This window comes from Drosophila miranda, chromosome XL (assembly GCF_003369915.1).
Source record: "Drosophila miranda strain MSH22 chromosome XL, D.miranda_PacBio2.1, whole genome shotgun sequence".
In the NCBI taxonomy this organism is placed as follows: Eukaryota; Metazoa; Arthropoda; class Insecta; order Diptera; family Drosophilidae; genus Drosophila; species Drosophila miranda.
Genome location: NC_046673.1, coordinates 2,950,832 through 2,965,432, shown reverse-complemented (window position 1 = coordinate 2,965,432; position 14,601 = coordinate 2,950,832). Strand labels below are relative to the sequence as shown.

General features: G+C 34.7%; 1 long non-coding RNA gene across 1 annotated transcript; it reads left to right on the top strand.

The window, feature by feature from the left end:
- The first annotated feature begins 3,688 nt into the window (after positions 1-3,688).
- On the top strand, positions 3,689-4,593 carry LOC117186034. The gene is made up of 2 exons (XR_004471207.1): positions 3,689-4,282; positions 4,344-4,593. It is a non-coding gene; the product is annotated as an uncharacterized LOC117186034 (long non-coding RNA).
- The last annotated feature ends 10,008 nt before the right edge of the window (positions 4,594-14,601 follow it).

Here is a 14,601-nt window from a genome sequence, read left to right as displayed (position 1 = left end):
AAACGATCTCCAGGACTCACTATCAAATTCAATTTTATTTCCAAACTGATTTATTATAAACACATACTGCTTATCTGATTTTCGAAATCTAAAATTACACTTAATTGTGGGCAATAATGGATGGTCTATAATTGTATCAGGCATCAAAAAATCATACTGATCAAGTTTCAATTGGATATACTCCTTGTATGTAACCAATTGCATCCATTCATCTTTATCTAAACCGACGAAATTGTTTTTGCTTTGCTGCATCCATATCATTGGAGTGAATTTTCTTGTAGTTGAAAAACCGCATTTAAGTTTTAAATTATGTACTACATAATATTCGAGACCGAAAATGACTTCGTGATCCTGCATCTTTCTAGTGGACCTAATTCTTTTTGATTGAAGCGTGTCCATTTGGGTTGAATGCTTTTGTTAAACTAAGAACTCTTACTGAATTGGGCTGTATATAAAGGAGATAGGCATCAACGACTCATTCAGTTTCTTACAAAATCTCAAACCAACATGAACACAATCGACAGGAATTCAAGCGTTATAGTTGATTTTCAATATGTCTTTGGAAATAATAAACAACTTTTTATTAAGGAATTGTCGTTTATGCAAACCGGAACAGTAACACCAAACTTCTTTCATTTCAAACCACCATATCATCTGAATGAATTGGATAATGAAATGATTAAACAACAAAATATTAATCGTCAAACCATAAATGGATTGGAATGGTCAGATGGTGAAATATCATATTTAAGTTTAGGTGAAATACTTTCACGTCTAAATAGATTTAGCACCGTTATTGTACGTGGTGAAATTAAAAAAAAGTTTTTATCTAAGTATTTAACAAATAATATTATTGATATCGATATAGGAAAAAGTCTCACAGTTTATCCAAATTTTTTTACAAACTGTAGAATCCACAAAAAAATTCCTCTTAGATGTGCTCTAAATAATTTATTTAAGCTATTTGTTATCTTGGAAAATTCTAACTACGCTATCTACTGTAATAGTGACTCATATGTTTAGATTTTCAGTTTATATTCAGCACTTGTAGTAACTAGTTGTTTAAAATGGATTCATTTAAGCGTTTGTTTGAAAAGGATCCTCACAAAAGCGGATACACACAAGTTGTTTATTGTAATTATTGCGGATCTGATACTCACTTAGAAAAAAACTGCCCCAAAAAGCGCGATCAGGAGACGCGTAATTAGAATATCTTAGATGTTAGAAAACATTTATAAAATATTAATAAATAAAACATAACCCAAAAATGTTTAAGCAATTTATACATCCTTTTACAATGCTTATTTGCGGATCTTCAGGATCTGGTAAGACAACGTTTTTAGAAAATTTAATAAACAAAAGGAATGATTTGCTGAGCATTTCAATTAATCGAATAATTTGGTGTTATGGAGAGGAGCATGCTAAGCCAAATTTGAATACCATCGAATACTATAAAGGAGTTCCCGAAACAATTAAAAATGAAAATCATGAGCCTATTCTTTTAATACTAGATGACTTAATGATGGGTGCATTTAATAAAAATGTCTGTGAGCTATTTACAAAAGGATCACACCACAGGAATTTATCCGTAATAGTGGTTACACAAAATATATTTCATAAATCATCACATACTCGAGATATTTCACTAAACACAAAATACATCGTTGCGTTCAAAAATCCTAGAGATAAGCTACAATTTCAATGCTTAGCAAGACAAATTTATCCTGAAAATTCTCAGGAGCTCTTCAGAATATATAAGGAGGTGACAGATGAATCACATGGTTATTTACTTATTGATCTTACTCAGGGAATAAATTATCTCCTTAGATTTCGTACACATATTTTTAATTCTGAGTATACAGTTTGCTTTTCAGATGAAAATGGTTAACAAAAAGAATCTAAATCGACTGAAAGCGAACAAACATTTATTGTATGTGCTCAAAAGGGCAAATAATAAACTTCGAAATGCAATTATAAGTAATTGTGACATTGAGTTAGTAAAAGCATTAGTGGAGATAGTGTTGAATACTCTACGAGGAAATCATAAGATATCAAAAAAGCAACTATATGCTCTTAAAAAAGTATAAAAATGCATTACGTCTTATTTCATGTCCAAAACGGTCAATAAATTCTAAGAGAAAAGTTCTCATCCAAAAAGGAGGATTTTTACCTGTTTTAATAAGTTCATTGCTTTCGGGGATTTTCGGAAAAATATTGAACAATGCTTAAAAATAAGCATCAATTAACCAAAGTTATTTTAATGCATCCGAATGCATATCAAAATTTGGTAAATAATGCCCAGAAAAACGATTTAATAAACATAACGCTTTTGCCTATTTTAAATGATAAAAAACTAGTGACTTTAATAAATAGATTATAATACGTCAAGAATTGTGTTACTATCAAAATAAAAAAATAAATAAGACAATGGATATACGAACTACGCAGAACAAACGACTTTCACCACCTCAAAGCATTGGAATACAAACACAAGACGAGTCAGTTTGGTTAGATGTAAAACCTAACACTTCCATTCTTAACAATACAAATAATGGGTCCTCAAAAAAGGAACTCTCTATCACAAATGAGTTCTCTGATTTACCTAACGACATCGATGATGAAGATTTTCTGACCGAAAAATCTTTCAACTCAAAACCTAATAAGCGTAAAGTTGAGGATACTTCATTTTTAGACATTCAAGCATCAAAAAAAATCAGCATTGACTAAAGTGAAGCTTACTGATAAACAGCGAAAGCTAAGAGTAAAACTTAAGAGGTATAAAAGTGAACCAAATCCATTTCAAGACTTGAAATACGTAAGTGGACGAGAAAAGTTGATGAGGGCTGTTAGAAACAGTAAGGCCGTGCAAATTGGAAAAAACAAAATTAATTGGTTTTCCTATAATTAATAAACTGCAAAGAACGTAGAACTAAAAATGGTAAATGTAACAGAGTTTTTCGTGACATTACTTAGTAATGATTCGTTAAATGTATATCATGATAACGTTAAGTGTGCATTTACAAACATTGTAAATATTCCTGAAAACATGAACGATGACTGGGAAGTAGGAATTACAGACTTATATCTAAATAAATGTATAAAAAGCAGGCCTGAGAATACCCCAATCGTATCTGAAGAAACAACAGAATTCGTTATTAGCTTAGTAAATGGAGAAACATTTCGATATGAAAATGAGTCAATATAGTCTGAACAGTTTCAAAATGGGTTGATTTTTGTTTACACTGACATTATCAAACCAAGATGTGTTGGAAATAAAAGACCTCGATGTCTTCGAGTATTACATTATAATGGAAAAGAGCAACTTATACAATTCAACAATATTGAATATTATCCCATTAAAATATGGTCTCCAAAAGAAATTTCGATCTTAATTACCGATTCTAAAGGGTATAAAGTACCATTTGAATCTTCAGCAAATCCAATTTTTGTAACCCTTCACTTTAAAAAACGAAAAGAAATGCTATAAATAATACTGTAAAGATGGAAATTTATTCAGAGTAGAAATAACCACCATGACGAAATCTTATCAACAATATTATTTAAATCATTGTGGAGGAGGGTTGAATCATATAGGAAGTCTTTATGTTTCACCCAGAGTTATCCAACAAGGTAGAGGAATTGGGAATTTTTTTAGTGGTATTTTTAATTACATAAAACCACTATTCCTTTCGGGGATAAACGCTATTAAAAACCAAGCTTCTGAGACTGGAAAGGCAGTAATAAATGAGTTTGGTCGAAAACCTTTAAGAACTATTATCCAAGAACAAAGTAAAATTGCTTTGCAAAACCTGTCAAATAAAGCCATTAATAAGTTAACCCGATTCCAGAATGGGGCAGGTAAAAAGAATAAAAAGAGAAGGTCTAGGAAAAAACTATCTCATTTATCATCTAAAGAAGGAAGAAAACATACGCAGTCGAGACCCAAAAAAAAAAATCAACAAAGAAATTAACTATAAGAGACATTTTTTCTAAATCAAAATGACCACCCATATTGAATGTATGAAAAGCGAATTGGATCTCTTTGAGCCACACCCTACACAAAGCTCTATTCTGAGAACAGAAGAAGTTTCATATAACCCCATAGCTTCGTTGGACAGTGCTTCTTCAATTTAATTCGTTTGCTTAGGAAATGGGGAAACATATCGAGACCTATCAAGTGTTTACTTAAGACTTGTTGTGCAACTAAGAAAAAGTGATAATACCAACATTGAAGGAAACGATGTTGGAGTAGTGAATAATATTTTGCATTCAATGTTTAGAAGTTCGTCCGTATATTTAAATAATATTTTGGTTTCTCAGAGTGATAATAACTATCATTATAGATCGTATTTGCAAACGATTTTAAACTATGGTAGTGATGCCAGTGAAAGTCACTTAGCCACTCAAGGTTATTATCCTAATTATGATAAATTAATATCTGGTAGATACGTTAACACCGATGGATCCATTATGCTCAAAAATATTTTTCAAAACAGTAATAAGGTTGAACTATTCGGAAAAGTTCATGGAGATATATTTAATCAACCAAAACTGCTTATAAATAATGTAGATTTGAGGATTACTTTTAACATTTAACATTTTAACATTTACTTTAGCATTTTATTTAATGGAATCTGAAACTGAATCAAATCTTAAAATATTGGAGGCCCAACTATTCATGAACCACATAACTATTAATCCGAGCATTTTATTGGCTCATCATCATGTTTTACAAACTAAAAATGCCATTTATCCATACAGCAAAGTTCAAGTAAAATCATTTACAATATATCCAGGAAATAATACATTATCAATTGACAATGCAGTTATTGGACAGCTTCCCAATTTTTTGGCGTTTTGCATAGTAAAAAACAAATCATATTCTGGAAATCGGGCATTAAACCCCTTCCATTTTGATAATTTCAAAATTCAACGCTTTAATCTATTGGTTAATGGAGTACAAGTACCATCGCAGGCACTTGAGTTTGATTTCTCAAACTCTGAAAATGCTCAAAGCTCTAGAGGATATAAAATGCTATTCAGATCAAGTGGAATAAAACATTATGATCGAGGCTTACAAATTACAAAGGAAATGTTTGATAAAAATAGTTTTATATTAGCATTTGACCTAACTGCAGACCATCACAACTCAACTGTATGCTCAAATTTAATATCACAAGGAGCCATCCGAATTGAAGGACGATTTTCGGAGCCTCTTACAGAAGCAGGTACTTGTCTGGTATACTGTGAATATGACTCAATGATTGATATTGATAAACATAGAAATATTCGTGTTCTATTGTAAAAATGAATACATTGCAAATCGATAAGTTGCTTTCCAGGCATTCAAAAACAAAAACAATTTTTAAAGGAGTTTATCCCTCTGATCAGCTGCCTCAAGTAATTTCGAAATATCCTGCTTTAATAATAGCAAACACAGATTCTTCAAGCCATTCAGGAACTCATTGGGTTGCTTTTTACTTTGAAAACAAATATTCAGCCGAATTTTTTGATTCATATGGTCAATATCCTCAAAATAAAGAATTTTTAAAAATATTAAGGAAAAATTCCATAAAGTTTACATTTAATAAACAACCACTGCAAGGTTATTTTTCAAATACATGCGGTCATTACTGTATCCTATATGGAATATTTAAAAGCAGCAAAAAACATTAAATTGTTTTTTAAAACAATTTAAGAAAAATGATTTTAACTATAATGATAAGTTAATAATACAAATGTTTAAGAAAATTCGTTTAAAACACAATATTATTTCAGAGACATTTAAGATGTTTATTGAATTTTTGAGCTGGGATACATTCTTTTATTTAAGTTATAGTACTTTAACATTAGGTCTATAGCTTCTGCTTTCTTATTTGGTAGGGTATGACACAGGCATGTGTCAGGTCCGTCCGTTGCATCGTCATCACTCCAGGGGCATAGCTTATAATGAAAGCCAAACTTGGAGTACTGAAGCTCCTTTTCCTCCAGATCTTCCAAAATGCTCATCAAATTTTCAAGAATTTGTACGTGCTCCTCGAAGATCATCTCCTCGAATTGCATTAAAAAAAGTTTTATTTGTTTGGCATGCATCTTGCAGCTGACTTCTTGAATCTATTACTGATAATGTTTCAAAGAGCAGGACTCTTTATATCCACGTCTTTGCTCTGTTACCCTTATATTTTTCTTTACTTATGTATTGGAAATGATCAGTACTATATGTAGTCATCTCATTTTTACATATGTATGTATATTCTGTGAGGAACCGTGGTTCCCACAGGCCGAATTCGACCAAAGCATAGCCGGATAAAGGCGGTGGGACGGTCGGATAAAGGCTGATGGCTGGCTGGATAAGGCGAAGGTCAGCCCAGTTACCCACGGATAGCCGGATGCGGCGAAGAGGCCAAGGGCCCCGAGAGGAGAAGTGTCCCGCTCTCGGAGCAAGAGAAACGCGAGAGGCAGAGGAGACGGCGGGATCGGGCCGGCAGCGATCCGACGCATGACCAAATAGGGGCATGGGATCACGCCACCGGCCAGGCCCCGTTACGAAGGCCGTGGAAACCAGGAGACGGCGATGGAAAACTACCAACGCCGAGCCGGGGCCCGTCAAGGGGCTATAAAAGGAGGCTGCGGCAACGAAGCGGCCTCTTTTTTCCGTGGAGAAGTGATCGCGCACGCACGTTGAAACCCCGCCGAAACGTGAGAGTAATACCCGGTACGGTTCGAAGAAGTGCAGTGAAGTGAATAGCAACAGGAAGACAGGCCCCGCCTGCCCCCAGAGTGAGTCTAAGTTAAGAGGTGATCCACAGTTGCCGGCGGAAGCTAAGAGGGGAGTGCGAGACGTAGAGTGCGGATTTGCGTGGCGGGCCAAAGCAATAGCGGAGGTCAAACTGCCCCAATCAACAGCCTCAACGCTGCCACACCCGACGAGAGCCCACGCGTGGTGGAGATCCATAGATAAGCTGAATTGTAGCATCTAGCCCTAAGTCCTAATATAAGTACGAATATAGAGAGATTCGATTAAGGAAAAGGAAGGTCTAATCATTTGTCGTTGGGGGCAACAATAAAAATACGTTGCGACGAATCGGCCGACCGCTGAGCGAGCCCAGCAAACTCAAGCGAACCAAGAAGCAGGTCCGTTACAATTCTTAACCTTTTTTCTTTATTTTTGTCTTTACATGTATAGTTGTCTCTTCTTCTCTTACATATATATAATGGGAACTCTTTATTTACTCTTTACATATAAATTGGAAATGGGCAGTGCTATATCTATTCATCTCTTTTTCTTTATATATAAGATGTGAGATTCCATGCTCCTTCAACATCTTAAAGGGTGTTTTTGTGGAAAATTTGGTCACATAACTTTTAGGTAAAAATATCCAAAGCGGTTCGTTGTCCTTATCAGTTAAATAAAGGACTACTTTATTTCCAAATGATGTTTTTTTGATTTTACATCCATTGATCTTGTACTCAAATCCTATGCACAGGTCCTCAACCTTGGTGTATCCAACCGCCGGCTTTGTCTCGTTAAGTAATTCTAGGAAAGCCTAGGTATATATTTGATTAAGTGCTTATCATTTTCTATATAGAGATTTAAATATTCTTACATACCGTTATAGTAATAGAAACTATTCAACCTACTAACGATTTTATACTTCATTATTTAAAAGATTGCATGATCTTTTATACTCTCATTAATTCAATTTTATACAAATGTAATCTGAGCAGATTGGTAGTTGAGTGACAATAAGTAAATGGTTTTAAAGCTGTAATGGCCAGATGTCTTAAGTCTGATTGGTGGTTGAGTAATAAGGGATGAATTATGGATACACTGCTGTATATTGGTTCAAATATTATATTTACATTTTTTGGTCTTATATAACAGTCAACATGAAAAAATTATAAAACAGAACAAAATGCATAGAATTTTTGTTTATATGCTGATCACTTCCTATATAAGAACTGTAAGTTACTTAGATAGGTTAGTTCACTTTTACTTCGAAATGAGGACATTTCATTGCGAGTTGTGCTATTTAAAAACATCTTTTAGTTCCCGCAATGAACTGAAAAAACACACCTTAAAAATCCACAACTTTAGTTATTCAAAATCAAAATCATCATTTTATCGATGCATCGATAGTGCACTGTTAAGATATTTACGGCACTATCATAAAACACATTCTGGTTGACCTGCATGTGGTCAAATCTCACACCATCTGCATGATAACCATTGTGACCGTCATAAATATGACCCTTGGAATATTCCACTGTTGGATTTGTAGTAATTGCTTAGTCCTAAATAGATATAACACATTTCCCTAGCAATATTATACTCAGAACTAATTAAACATACCTAAGATCCTAAGTAAACAATCATACTCATAGAAATTGTATATAAACCTTGCATTTTACCAAATAAAATCAGTACGAAAGAAAACTCTGACGTATTCACATCTCCGAAGCCCAATTTGTTCAAGTACCGATTGCGGCGACCATTTGTTACTGGTACATGAACCGGTAGCATACAAATTTACATTTTCAGCATACGATTGTCATATTGACAATCACACAAAATCAAGTGAATCTACATCAACAGATTCATCTGATTTATTCAATCCGCTTTTGAAAAGCGTGGGGTCCTAATGATAACCCAAGTTCCCCTAGATTGCATGCATCTTGTAGAATTGGGTGAACTGCGAACATTTTTGGAAAGAATATTTTATAATAAAGTAAAAAGTAAAATTTCAAAACAAAACAAAGTTACGATTTTTGAAATATTAACATAAATGCGAAGTCATATACCGAGGGAGTTTGCACGGACGCCCAGAACATTGCTAGAGCTTCCGAACTGGAAAAGCACTGAGTTTAGGCAATTATTACTGTATACTGGGATTATAGATCTTAAAGATACAATCCATGAAGAGCAATACTATGTGTTTCTTTTGCTGCACTGTGCATATATGTGTACTTCTCTGCTCGCAACAAAAGCGAGAAACTAATAAAGAAAATGCTCAACAAATGTTAAATCTGTTTGTTGAGAACTTTCCTATTATTTTCGGTGAAAACAGTGTGTCCTTCAAAGTTCACGGCTTACTTCACGTAAGAGAGACTGTAAAAAAAGTAGGAAACCCGATTTCAGGATCGTCTTACGCTTTTAAAAATTATTTCAAACTCTTTAAAATTTTGTCAGTAAGCCAACACATATCTTAGAACAAAAATTCAGAAAAAAAGTTTAAGATAGGTACGTTGCTCCCAGTAAAGAACCAGTATTGTTAGTAGGCAAGGCTTTAAAGATTCAGAACTGTCCCCTAAAAGATAGTAAGCCAGATAATTTTTGCTTTGTAAGAGGAGGTATTTGTATTAAAGGTAGAATAATAAAAAACATTAGATGTTTTTATAATGAACCATTAAGTTCGACTCAGTTAGGTATATACCTAGTCAATTTAAAAGCGCCAACTGTGCTGGAATAGTTTTCGGTAGAAGAATTCGAACGGAAAGCCGTTGCCATGCCATATAAAGGGGAACTAGTTTTAGTTCCGTTGTTGCATTTTCCATAGGTTTATTTGCTACCTTTACTTATTTTCATTTGTATAATGTTTTGCTTATTTTAAAACGCATAAAATGGAGGTGGTTAGTCCGTATGCGTAATTGAATTACGAATCGGGGATATCTTTAGCGCCGGCGCTAAAGATATTTTTGGAAGATTCACCGGCCACGGTCCAAAAAAACCCAAAAAAAAAGAAATATTTTGCCTGAGACGTATTTTATTTATATTTTCAGTATGAAAAATACACCAAACCAGAAAAATATGCGTTTCATCTTGGATGCAGAGCGTAAGTATATAATTTGTGTTTGATGTATGAAATAAGTATTGATTCAATTAACATTGTTTTCACAGAACCTGTGCCAAAAGAACAGCCTATTTCGCGTAAGTACATGCAAGTAGCTTACTACTTGGTGGCGCCACCTATCGGCCACAATGTAAACTAACTTCGATCCCAATCCTTTTTCTCACTCATGTAAAATCCTCTCAAATCGATATCGATCCTTCGCTCATTTATATTCTCTCTCCTCCCCCTTACTGACAATGGACCTGTTTTTACTATTGGTTCCATGTTGCGATTCAAACAACCCACAAACAGATAGGTCATCACTTTGAAATGAATCTAATGTGATAGTTTAGAGGTATTTCTTAAGTGTTTCCTGAAAAACGGTTTCGATGCTTTTGAACCTTTCTACTTTCTCTATAATTTATAATCCTCCTTTGGGTACCTAACACTGTCCCATAGCAATGTCCCTATATAATAGTTACTCACAGCTAGCAGCTAGTACAGAGACTAGTAATCTTTTAACAACGATGGATGACCTCGAAATCATTTCTATCGATTCCCAACCGAAATCAACCATAAATCTGGACTCTCAGCCGAGCTCCGTAGACCCAAACCTATCTGGAGAGCAATCTCGATAACTTCAACTGGTTAAGTAAGATTAAATGGGATGATGACGACGATGCCCCAAGGAATGCAACGCCTTATAATGATAATCCATCATACATTTTCCCGGATGATGACAGCATTTTCGATTTAGTAGATAATCAGGACCACGATTAAAGATCTCGACTCCAGGAACTACTTCGGGACGAAGATGATGATGACTTAACTGCTGCGGTAAAAATAACTGAGGCGAAATTTTATTTATACGAGTAAATATTTCTATAAGAAGACTATTTGATGTATTTTTCTAAAAATAATAAATGTTAGGTATTATATTAATATCTATATACGGTCACACCATCCAAGGGATATAGAATAAAAGAGAATCTTGAAGACAACGCGTGCTTAAGTCTGAGTGTCAATACACTACATAATTGGCGACGAGGATAAAATAAAACGTATTAATATACATACACATGTTAAAAGTGCATATAATATATGAATAGCAACATGACGAAAAATGAAGCACCAACATTCTATCAAATGGCAACAATTGCTGAGTTTTCGCCACACCAAGAAACGTTCTGCATTTGGAAGGAAAAATTCGACATACATTTGTGCGAATTGAATGTGAAAGAGGAAAACACAAAAAAGGCAGTTTTGTTGAAGTCGATCGGTACAGCGGCTTACACTGTACTACATAGTTTGTGCAATCCGGTATCACCCGTATCAAAAGCATACAAAGAATTATGTGAAATTTTAAAAACACACTACACACCACCTACACTCATATTCAGAGAAAGAAAAAAATTTCACATGTCCACAAAAAGTGAAGATGAGACTGTAGCGGAGTGGTATGCTCGAGTTAAACAATTGGCATTGGAATGCAAATTTGGCTCAAATCTGGAAGCGTTTGTATTAAACCAATTTGTGATTAGCCTTCCCAACCCTATATATGAAAGAATATGTGAAGAAGACGAAAATCTAACTCTGGCTGATGCACTCAAGAAGGCGATGATCATGGAGACGAAGATCAGCACAAGGAAGACAGAACACAACGTCAACTACATGCATCAAAAGAACGGGACTAGTCAATGGCAGAGGCAAAGAGGCGAGAACAGAGATCAAGCAAAGAGCAACGGCAGAAGTCATTTCAAGGGCAACCGAAACGTGATTTACAGAGGCGGCAGAAGCGACGGTGACGGCGACGGCGAAAACGACTGCGACGCTGGCAGAGAAAAGAAGCAGCAGCCATGCACACACTGTGGCTGGCGAAATCATAACTCAAACAATTGCAAGTATAAGGCATGCAAATGTCACAGCTGTGGAAAAATAGGTCACTTGGCGAGCATTTGTAAAAATAAATCAAAAAAATCCGTAAATTATGTATCTCAAACAAAACATGACACCTATTCTGATAATAATTTTGATAATGATAATTATAACTTTTCTATCTATAGCGTTGATACAACCTCAACTAGTGGAGTATATTATTTACCTGTAAAAATTGATGGAAACATAACGAAAATTGCTTGCGACACTGGTGCACCGTGCACATTGGTTCCAAAAACATTTTACGAAAGCTTAAATACCAGCAGACCACTTAGAAAATGTCTAGTTCCATATGTAGATTACAATGGAGATTCAATCAAAGTTATTGGTGAGTACGATGCAACGATCGAATATCGAGGTCTAAAAAAAACAAATTGTTGTTGTTGTAACCAATGCAGTGAGTCCACCTTTGCTAGGTAGAACATTTTTGAGAGCTTTTAATTTTGAGTTAATGCAGGTGAACAATGTGTACGTAAATGAACCAAATTCTGTAATTACAGAACAGATTAAATCGGAGTTTGCTGAAGTTTTTGAGCCTCGTTTAGGTTCATATACTACGAATACGATATCGTTACTATTAAAAGAAGATGCAAAACCAATATTTTTCAAGCCTAGGTCAGTACCATTAGCATGGAAAGAAAAGATTGAAGTGCAGTTACGAAAATTCATAGATGATGGAATTTTAGAGCAAGTTGTTAGTTCTGAATGGGCAACACCTTTGGTACCGATTTTAAAACCAAACGGTGACATACGAATTTGTGGTGACTATAAGGTTACATTAAACCGGTCTTTAGTCGACGTAAAGTATCCACTACCTCGAATAGACGACATTTTTGCAGCGCTTGAAGGGGGTACACTGTATTCAAAACTTGACCTGTCAAATGCTTACAATCAGCTAAATTTAGATGAGCAATCTCAAAATTTGTGTACTTGGAGCACACATATTGGACTATTGAAAGTTAAACGCTTACCATTTGGTATAAAAACTGCAGCAGCTATTTTTCAAAAAACAATGGAAGGGTTGTTTCAGGGTATGCGAGGAGTTGTGGTTTATCAAGATGACATAACAGTTACAGGACGAGATCTTCAAGAACATATTTCAAACCTAAAAGCTGTACTTAGAAAACTGAAATCAGTTGGACTTAAATTAAATGACAAGAAATGTGAGTTCTTTAAATCCAAAATTTGTTACCTAGGATTTTCAATTGACAGGATAGGACTGAGCAAAAACAATGATAGAGTTGCGAGTGTATTGTTTGCACCGGCTCCGGAAAACGTATCACAGCTTAGAGCTTTCATAGGCATGGTAAATTATTATTCAAAGTTTATCAATAATTTCGCTCAGATAATGAGTCCTTTATATGCATTATTAAAGAAAAATACCAAATTTAATTGGACACGCGAATGTCAGAGTGCATATGAAGAGGTAAAGAAAGAAGTAACTTCTGAACAAGTTTTAGTTCACTACAACCCAGATCAACCGTTAGTATTAACGACTGATGCTAGCAGTCATGCAGTTTCAGGTGTTTTATCACATAAATGCAATGAAGATATCAAACCAATAGCATTTGTATCAAGAGCATTATCCAAAAGCGAGCATAATTACAGTACAATCGAGAAAGAGGCCCTGGCTATAGTGTTCTGTGTGAGTAAATTAAGACAGTATCTTTTAGGAAACAAGTTCATCCTTCGAACAGATCACAAACCATTACTAAGCATATTTGGAGACCTGAAAGGACTTCCATTGATGGCCTCTGCACGAATGCAAAGATGGGCACTGACTTTGTCAGGTTTTCAATATACAGTTGAACACATAAAAGGGACCTTAAATATAGCAGATGGACTCTCAAGAATGCCTCAATGGGAAACGGCTGTACCAAACGAAGACTATAATTACATACATTTTATACAGTCCGAAAAGGTGTTCAAAATTAGCTTCAAAGAAATAGCTCGTGAAACACGACGTGACCCAATATTATCAAAAGTTTGTGAGGCAATTAACACTGGTTCGAAGACAAGATTAAAAGGCAGCGAGTTTTCTGCCTACATCTCTAAAACAAATGAACTTTCAGTGGAATATGATTGTATCTTATGGGGACACAGAGTAGTAATTCCAACCAAACTGAGACAAGCTATTTTAGCAGAATTTCATGCATCGCATTTGGGAATAGTAAAAACCAAAATGTTAGCACGTTCTTATGTGGGGTGGCCTTGCATGGATTCTGAAATTGAGAAATTAATTCGAGATTGTATTCCTTGTCAGGAACTACAATCAAGTCCAGAAAAGAGTCTGTTAATACCGTGGAAATCCACAGGAAAGGCTTGGAGTCGAGTACACATAGACTCTGCAGGACCAATTAGAGGTTTTCATTTATTGGTTATTATAGATTCTTATACAAAATGGGCAGAAGTATTCAAAACGAAGGAAATAACTTCATTGTTTACTATCAACAAGCTTAGAGAAGTATTTTGTCGATATGGTTTACCAGACGTGTTAGTTAGTGACAATGGACGACAGTTTACTTCTGATGATTTTAAAACGTTTATGAAAAACAATGGTGTTAATCACATTTTTACTGCTCCAGGACATCCAGCGACTAATGGTCAAGCAGAAAATTTTGTAAAGACTGTTAAGAAATCACTATATGCAAACATAAAGGCTAATGAAAGACAAGATTTTAATACAATTTTAAATAGATTTTTGATCGATTACCGAAATACGATTCATTGTACTACGGGCGAATCTCCTGCTAAATTATTTTTTGGTCGTACACTAAAAACAAGATTTTCGTTGTTAAAACCACCTACGGTCGAAAGCATAATAAATAAAAAACAG